Raw genomic sequence first — 8292 nt, 5'->3', positions numbered from 1 at the left:
TCCCAATTCTAATTATGCTAAATACACAGCTCCTCTGATGCCCCCAACTGGATAGTCTTCCTATGCTTTTGAATCATGCAAACTACAGATCGTGCACATGCCAACATGTATCTCACTTTAAAAATTGCACTGAGAGATTGCTTTACCCATCTCCAGTGTATCATCTACTAGCAGTCTTTTTTAAAATAATTTTTTATTATTCTCTTAACAGTCATACAAGTTTGAAACAGTAATTTAGGTAACACATTGATAGAACATTTCTGACAGTGTTTTCAATTACAATTCCTATGAGTTCTTATGAGTCCTTCCCCCCCCATTCTTGCTTGTCTACACTTCGTCTAGAATAGCTTGAGATCTGGCTCTGGACTGATGTCTTTCAGTCATTTCTCAGACAGCCTTCTGTCTTTATGGAGGTTCTTGATGAACCTTCTCCTCGCCTTGGCTCAACGGACAGCTGCAGGCTTGGCTGAGTTAGGCCGCCTTCTAGCTCCGTGCTTTGCTTTTTATGCTGCATTCAAATAGTCTGAAAGAGGAAAAAAGGAAAAGAAAACCAGCAGATTGAATTGTTCACATATGTAGGGAGTGTCGAACAGTACTTCAGTGTTCTAAAGGAAAGAGAAAAAAGGAAGTGACCTATCGGATTTGTGTTACACACAAACACACACACACACACACACACACGCTGGCTGTTTTCTTACTGCTTTGACTGATAAGGATACTATGGCCATAGAATCTAACAGAGACAGATTTGGTGACTGGGTTCAGCTCCTACTTTACAAAGAACCTGGTCTAGCAGTCTTAGGGCCAAACTAAATATTATGGCACCCACAAGCCTGACCTGTAGAACTGACCCCATTTCAGAGCTGAATTTGACCCTCAAAATGCCACCAGCACCTGCATGTTTCCCTCCATGACAGTTCTGGCAATCAAAAAGGCATGGGAGGGGCAAGCTCACCTGACTGGCCCATTTGGCATATTTAAAATGGCCCAATTCAGCTCTAAAATGGCATCAGTGTGCACAGGTTGGACCTGTTGATGCTGTAATGTCTAGTTGGGCTTTTAATCTTCCCAACACCAGCAAGTCTTCTCAAAGCAGAAGGTAAACAAATTCCAAGTGCGCTCAGGCGTAGGTTTCCATTTTGTGGTCCTGTATTAATAGCATTAACTCAAGCATTTCCACCCAAAGGCATCTTTTCTTGGAGCAAAGAATACATCCAAGGTGACCTTTCTCTCCTTTGTGCCATTATAATCAGCTGAGAGGGCTCTCTTTACTGGGCCAATGAGTGTCAAAGACCAGTGTGGAACTTCTGTTCTGTTGCCCCATAAACATGACATTTTGTTCCCCTAGAAGTCTATGGAAGCCTGCTTCCTCAAAATACCCACGACATTTGCCTCTTCGGGAATTCGAGAACACAGATCAAGCAGAGAACTGACATTGAGGGATTTATTTGAACTCGTGTGCTTCATTTAAAATACATCTTGCTTTTAATATGTTGCCCATTGCTGGCCTTCTGGTAGGAAGCGCGTTAGCAGCTGAGCTGACGGAAGGAAGAAAAGGAAAGCTGAAATTGATCCAGATCTGACGGGGAGCCCATATGCCACAGCGCGTTGCCATGTGCTCCCTGCCCAGATGGGTCTGTTACTATTGCCCTTCAAATCCTCGCTAGGCATTCCACATGCGATCGTTACCCTTAAATCCCTCTGAGCCAAGGCTACTGCCTTGCGCCTGCTAAAAACAAATAACTTGGTTTCAATTGCAGGCCATTGTAAATATAGACAATCAATCTGAAAGCATTAACAGCCCTGAGTCATTTGCCCACCCTTTGGGATCTCTTCCAGCTGAATCGGACTGCGGGTTTCATCAATAATTAATCCGCTGGGTGGCGTGGGGGGTGGAAATTGTGCGCTCTTTCAGCATAATCTTTGGTGACAAAAGATGGCAAAAGTGTTTTTTTTTCAGAACTTCACAGACTATGCTGCAGTTGGATTCCTGACGGGGAGAATGGGACTTTGGGAAACCAGAGAAATAAGTTCTCTCCTTGCCCTCTGTTTTCTTAGGACATCACTGGAACAGCTACAAAGGCAGAGAATGCTAATAGTCAAGGTGAAAAGGAGGTTTCCAAACAAGAATTACAAACTGAGGCTTAACAGGCATAGCTTTAACTTATGGGGAGGATGGATGTGGGGGCTTGGCCCAAGGTGCCTGGGCTGCCCTCGTCACTGGACCATGCTGTGCGCCCAATCAGGCTGCCGGAGGAAGGCTGCTCAGACCACCATCTATTCTGGAAATAAGCTTGGATTCCCCAGAGAACAACCCCAATTACAACCCTCTGCTTGAAAAACAGCCAGGAGGCTTTGACTGGGATGAAGTTCAGGGCCTTGGAGGCTGAGCAGAGAACAGGTAGTTGATATCCAGATTCTACCAAGAGGGACTAAGCTAGAGGGAGGCCCCTGAGAAAGGAACAGAAGTTTTCTGAAGTATTTTCTGCACTGAGCAAACAAATCACTTTTCAATTTGAACCATTAAAAAGTGTTCTTATTGTAAGACATGCGTCTTTACTCACTCATACTTCTGGGGGCTTTTGCTCCACTGACTGGTTCCAGACTGAATTATCCAAATAAAGACAACAATCATTGCAAATGCACCTCCCTGCCAATTGCCAATTGATGAGATCATGAGTACCTTGTGTAAAAAGATATTTCTAAGGTTTCTTCTACCCAAATGTACTTAATGCAATGGACTGAATGGAAAACTTCAGAAGGGAAATAAACTTTTTGTTAAATTTATATTCTGAGAAGAAGAAGAAGAAGAAGAAGAAGAAGAAGAAGAAGAAGAAGAAGAAGAGCAGAGCAAACTGAGTTTTCACGGCGACATAATTTTTGCTCTAGCTATCACGGATCCGAGATGTACTTATCTGTCACCAGGAATTTTGATTAATTATGTTAATTCACAGCAAGGATGAGGTTGGCAACAAACTGGAAATCCATTCCGCTTTTTAATGACTGACCAATCAAAGCTGGGGACATTGTGTACATGTATCGAGTGACTAATTCTAGAAGCATTCAGGAAGTCGCTTGTGCAAAAGGTAAAGTGAGGGTGTCTGAAAACGATCTGTGGGAACATACGGCGATAAGCACTGCAAGATAAACTGAGCATGCTTTAGGGATCCCAAATATACTTCCACTTTTCAGTTTAACACTAGTAGCACTGTTTATATTCCAATGTGATTTTTAAAAGATGGCATCACATCCTATCTACCGCTGGCATCCACGAGAAACTGTTCAAATCGACTGTGCAGCCCCCTTCCCCACTGCTTCTATGTAAAAATTAAAAGGGTAATGAAATTAATCTTGCATGAGGCACAGTTTGGGCCCCAGAACAAACCTGGTTTCTTAAGGGATGTGTTTGTACCAGACAGCCATGATGAAGTCTTTTGCCAGCATTTCTACATACCAGTTGCAAAGAGAAAGTAAAATGTCTGAAATCTCAGCCAGATTCGTGTTCCCTTCTGTTTGCAGTGCCTGCAGAAGCTACGTTTTTGCCACTTTTAACAAAGAACAAATAAATAAAAAGTAGAAAGATAGGAGAGGCAAAGGCACCCCTGACAGTTCAAGTGTGAAGCATCTTCTGAATCCATCAATCAGTGCCACTTTCTCCACTGCCCCTCTCTCCAAAAAAGTGTTCAAAGCGCAAGGTAGATACCTGTTGGCCCCACTCAAGCTAAAAACTGGCAGCATCTAGGGCTGCTTTTCCATCCCCTTGTATCCAGGAGCAAGCAGCACCACAGAACGAAGGAACTAAATATAGGTCCCAAGAAAACCACTGGCACAAGGTTAACGTAGCGTAAAACCTAACTGCTTAATTCCTGAATCATACTGCTGTTATTATTCACTGTAGCAAATCAGAGGAAATGCTGTAGCAGATCAGAAGTAAAGCCCAGCACGTCCAGGAATACACAGGGCACTTGGTAGGGGCTTGGCCGGGCGTAGAGAGGCTTCTCTCTGAACCCAGAGGGGGAGGGGGACTCAAGGAAGCTTGGCCCCAGGTTTCTCTCTGCACCAACGTGGGACTTCTCCTGGAGCGCCAAATGTTCAGAAGGCTTCTGGCAGGCGGGACTCACTGGATCCTTCCAAATGTTCAGCATGCCGTAAGAAGTAGCGCTCACTCTTTATGTATATAGATCAGTGGTCTCCAACCTTTTTATCACCGGGGATCAGTCAACACTTGACAATTTTACTGAGGACCGGGGGGGGGTAGTCTTTTGCCAAGGGACATCATCGCCGCCTGAGCCCCTGCTCCACTTGCTTTCCAGCTGACGCCCCTGACTTCCCGCCACCCACTGGGGGGAGCTGCCAGCAGTGCACACCGAGGGGGAGCCCCAGCCATGGCGGCCACTGGAGAGCACCAAAGGTGAGCCAGTGGCAGAGTGGTAGGGCAGCCCCCGAGGCAGCAGCCAGGGAGGAGGACAAGGAGGAGCAGCGGCCTGGTATCGACTGATCCACGGACTGGTCCCGGTCTCCAGACCGGGGGTTGGGGACCACTGATATAGATGTTTTGGTGTTGCTGGTTTTTTAAATCCAAGTGTTTTTTTTTTACAGACCTCGAAACATGAAAACTATATAAAGTATTTATTGGCCTCTCTCTCTCTGTGGTTACTACATCAATGGCAATGTTGGCTCAGATCACAAACGGCAGCATCTCCCTATTCCTTTGCCATTATTATATTTTTACTGGGATGGGATTATTTCTCATTTTGTAATGCTGGAGGTTTCACTTGGCATATTTAGGCAGCTGCTGCCATGACAAAGAAGTCTTTGCCAGAATAAAATCTTGTAGCTGCTGCTTTGGGGAGGGGCTGGAGCTCAGTGGCAGACCATCCATTGGACACGCAGAAGATCCCAGATTCAATCTCCACCTCCAGTTAATGGCCACGTTGTAGATGATGCGAAAGACCAAGGCATCAGCAAGCAACTGCCAATCTGAGTAGATAATTCTGGCTTGGTGTAGTGGTTAGGAGTGCGGACTTCTAATTTGGTGAGCTGGGTTTGAATCTGCGCTCCCCCACATGCAACCGGCTGGGTGACCTTGGGCTCGTCACGGCACTGATAAAGCTGTTCTGACCGAGCAGTGATATCAGGGTTCTCTCAGCCTCACCCACCTCACAGGGTGTCTGTTGTGGGGAGAGGAAAGGGAAGGCGACTGTAAGCCACTTTGAGCCTCCGTCGGGTAGAGAAAAGTGGCATATAAGTACCGACTCGCCTTCTCTTTCTCCTTCTTCTTTGATTGTCTGTTCCAGGGTGGCCGGATTAGTATAAAGCAGCGTCACGTGAACTCCTGCAACACTATTAACTGTCTCTTTGCTTACTTATTCAGTAAGAGGGTCTTTCCTTCCTTACTACAAACCCTAAGCACCTTCTTAAACTTGAGGAGTGTGGAAAGGCATCAGGTGCATGGAACCTACAATCTGCATCTCAACACTGGCTTTAAAATTCAAATAAGCAGGAATTTAATATTCAGTTGGTAATCATAAAAGACTTTAGGCTTAAAGAAAAAAAGATCTGGGGTTGATAAATTAGGAATCCCTAGCCTGTGCACTGACCCTTCTGCTTGGCACCCAAAGCCAGGACTCTGCCCAAGCCCATGAGCCACTGGCGGCCGTGCTGGGGCCAGAGGTACAGAGGAGGCAACAGGCATGACTGAGGCCTGTCCTGGGCTGCCTGACCTACACAGGCACCAGCTGAATTCCAGGCGGAGCACGGAAATGCTGGCAGCACTGCTGGGGCTTGGCTTGCTCCAATCATGTCTGGCCAAGTTTCCTGCATTCTGCAGGGTGTTGGGACTAGATGACCCTGGAGGTACCTTCCAACTCTATGATTCTATTCCATGATTCTAAGTCTTATCTCTCCCCACCGTATACACCTTCCCCCAGCACTTTGCCTACTGCTACGCCAACGCCTTTGCAGGCAGACACGTTTTGTTGCACTGAGGCCCAAAAGGTCTGCATTAAATACTAAAGTACTAAGTAAATAAGTTTTACTATAACTGTAAGGGTAATGTACATAAGTTCCCACTCACAAAATAGCTTTTCCCAATCATCCACTGCAGAAAGCAAAGCTGCCTGCTCGTTTGGCAGCTCAGCTTTCTGGGCCTTTCCGCACAAGGACCAATATTGCCAATTGGTTCCACAAAGCGGAAACGCTATTTTAAATAGTGGAAACTCGGCGTTCCGCATACCTGCCTTTGTAGTGGAATCCAGTAGCGTTTCATTAGTTCCCCACAGGTTTCCGGTCTTGCAAAAATCGCTAGAAAGGAAGCGATTTTTTCTGTGCTTGTTCCTGCCCCTGGCCGTCAATCAAACGAACAGCCAATGGGCGGTTGTTATCATGCTCCGGAAAAGCCCCTTTCCCTTTAAGCACAGGTTAAAAAAACAAACAAACACACACACGTTGCAACGAATATGCCTTGATTCTTCCTAATGTAGAGACCCATCTAGCAGGCGTGTGAGCTGGCGAGTCATCGTTACCACGCTCCCCCGAGTGAAAAAAAAATCCCCCCCCTCGCACGGGTGCGATTTTCGGCCAAAAATAAGGGGAACTTGCAAACGGGGCTGTGTTGTGCTTGGGAACTTAGGGGAGCTTTAAAGCACTTCTGTGGAGGGACTGTAGCCAGAGAAGACTTGCTGGGTGAATGAAGCCTCGCTAGTTCGTTGCTTTCCCCGCTCGCTCTGAGGAAAAAAAAATGGTGATCGCTTCACCAGAAGTTCGGAGGAGAGAGCCGGGGAGGAGGGACTTTGTTGCAGCTGCTACACTGAGAATGCACAGGTCTTTTTCGCAAGTGTTGCAGGTTGTTGGCAGGAGTGTAGCGATTTTCTGAGGGTGAATCCACATTTCTGGATTCACCCGAAATCGCTACAACAAAGCGATTTTAGCGCTAGTGTTGCAGGACTGTTGCAGATTGTGTGCAACGTCATGCGGAACGGCAAATTAGTTACGTTTACCATTTGCAAGCCTTCAGCTACATTGAACTTGTGCGGAATGGCCCTCTGTGTTAAAATGGATGAGGAATCCTGCACTAACAAGAAAACTAGATATGCATCTGGATGCATGTAGGTGTGCAGAATCAGGTAGATGTGTGCTCAGCATTAACCTGAATATTTGAAGACAATTTTATTATCCTAATCATGCAGCTATCTAAAGCATAAAGGTGTAGGGGGCTAAGTCAGGATGCTTGCACTAGTTGAATTATTCTTTCCTCTGTTATTTACTAGACTACTTCTTTCTCTATCGGCATAGGGTTGGATCCTGTAAATAACATCATCCCTCTTGTGTTCCTGTCCAGGCTTTGCTGTTCCTGGCTGCAGTATCGGCAGGTGCCTCAGGCTTAAGGGGGCTTAAGTGGTGTAATAATCACAATTGGAGCCAAGCCAGATGGTTCTGAGTCAGCGGGGGCTGCGGGCCTGTAGCCTCACCCGATACCATTGCCCTCACGTGCATGCTCATGTGCCCCTGCACAGAATCAGCAGCAGGACAAACAGGAACAGGTTTTTGGAAGGGCAAGTAGGCAGAAATCTGGTCTTAGGGAAGAGTATCCTGGAATGGCTTTTATATAGGCATGCTTGTATTTCTTAAAATATTTATATACATAAAAAGTGATTCATACTTCTGACAACAGGCTGAAGTTTCCAAAGACTCTTATTGGTGGAATCACCCCTCCCCCAGAACCAATTATTGCTCTTGCTCAGAATTTTGCACCCCTCCCCACTTTTCAGGCCTGATGTGAAGGGAGCCTCTAACAGCCCCTGAGTGATGGGAGCTATGCAGCAGAGTCTGTGGGCATGGATGTGCTTTCCTTTTGAGGGGGGAAAGCTTTCCCCGTCTGCCTAACTACTGGATAACAGGGAGGCCACAGAAAAGCCCCTTCTCATTTAAAATACTGCTGTGGCCAGCCTCGCTGCTGGAGGGAAGATACAGCCAAGCCATGTATGTCCCTTCTCTACAACTTTATGAACATCTGAGGCCTACTGAGCTAGGCTGTTGTGCAGATGAAACTGGCTGCTGCTGCAGAGGTTCTTTTGCCTCCTGTTTCATCTGCACCTTGTGTAGTAGGCTTTAAGTTTTTCATCTCTAAAACCTGCATGGGAGGCCTTAAATGTTTCTTCTGCACAACAACCCTGTTCACTTCCCAAGCAGCTGATTCTGCTTGGGGAGTTGATCTTTATAGTCTGTAGATGATCTGTAATCCCCAGGAATTCTCCAGGCCCCACCTGGAATTTGGTTACCCTTGGACTGGAA

General features: G+C 46.3%; 1 long non-coding RNA gene across 1 annotated transcript in view; it reads right to left on the bottom strand.

The window, feature by feature from the left end:
• Window positions 1–206: 206 nt before the first annotated feature.
• Window positions 207–8292, bottom strand: part of LOC143841748 (uncharacterized) — a 34254-nt gene continuing 26168 nt past the window's right edge. The window contains exon 3 of the long non-coding RNA XR_013232780.1: window positions 207–523. This is a non-coding gene — a long non-coding RNA (uncharacterized LOC143841748). The remainder of the gene's footprint in view (window positions 524–8292) is intronic.

The sequence above is a fragment of the Paroedura picta genome, chromosome 7 (genome assembly GCF_049243985.1).
Source record: "Paroedura picta isolate Pp20150507F chromosome 7, Ppicta_v3.0, whole genome shotgun sequence".
Taxonomy (NCBI): domain Eukaryota; kingdom Metazoa; phylum Chordata; class Lepidosauria; order Squamata; family Gekkonidae; genus Paroedura; species Paroedura picta.
Note: the sequence above shows the minus strand (reverse complement) of the source record. Positions and strands in the feature narration are given on the sequence as shown.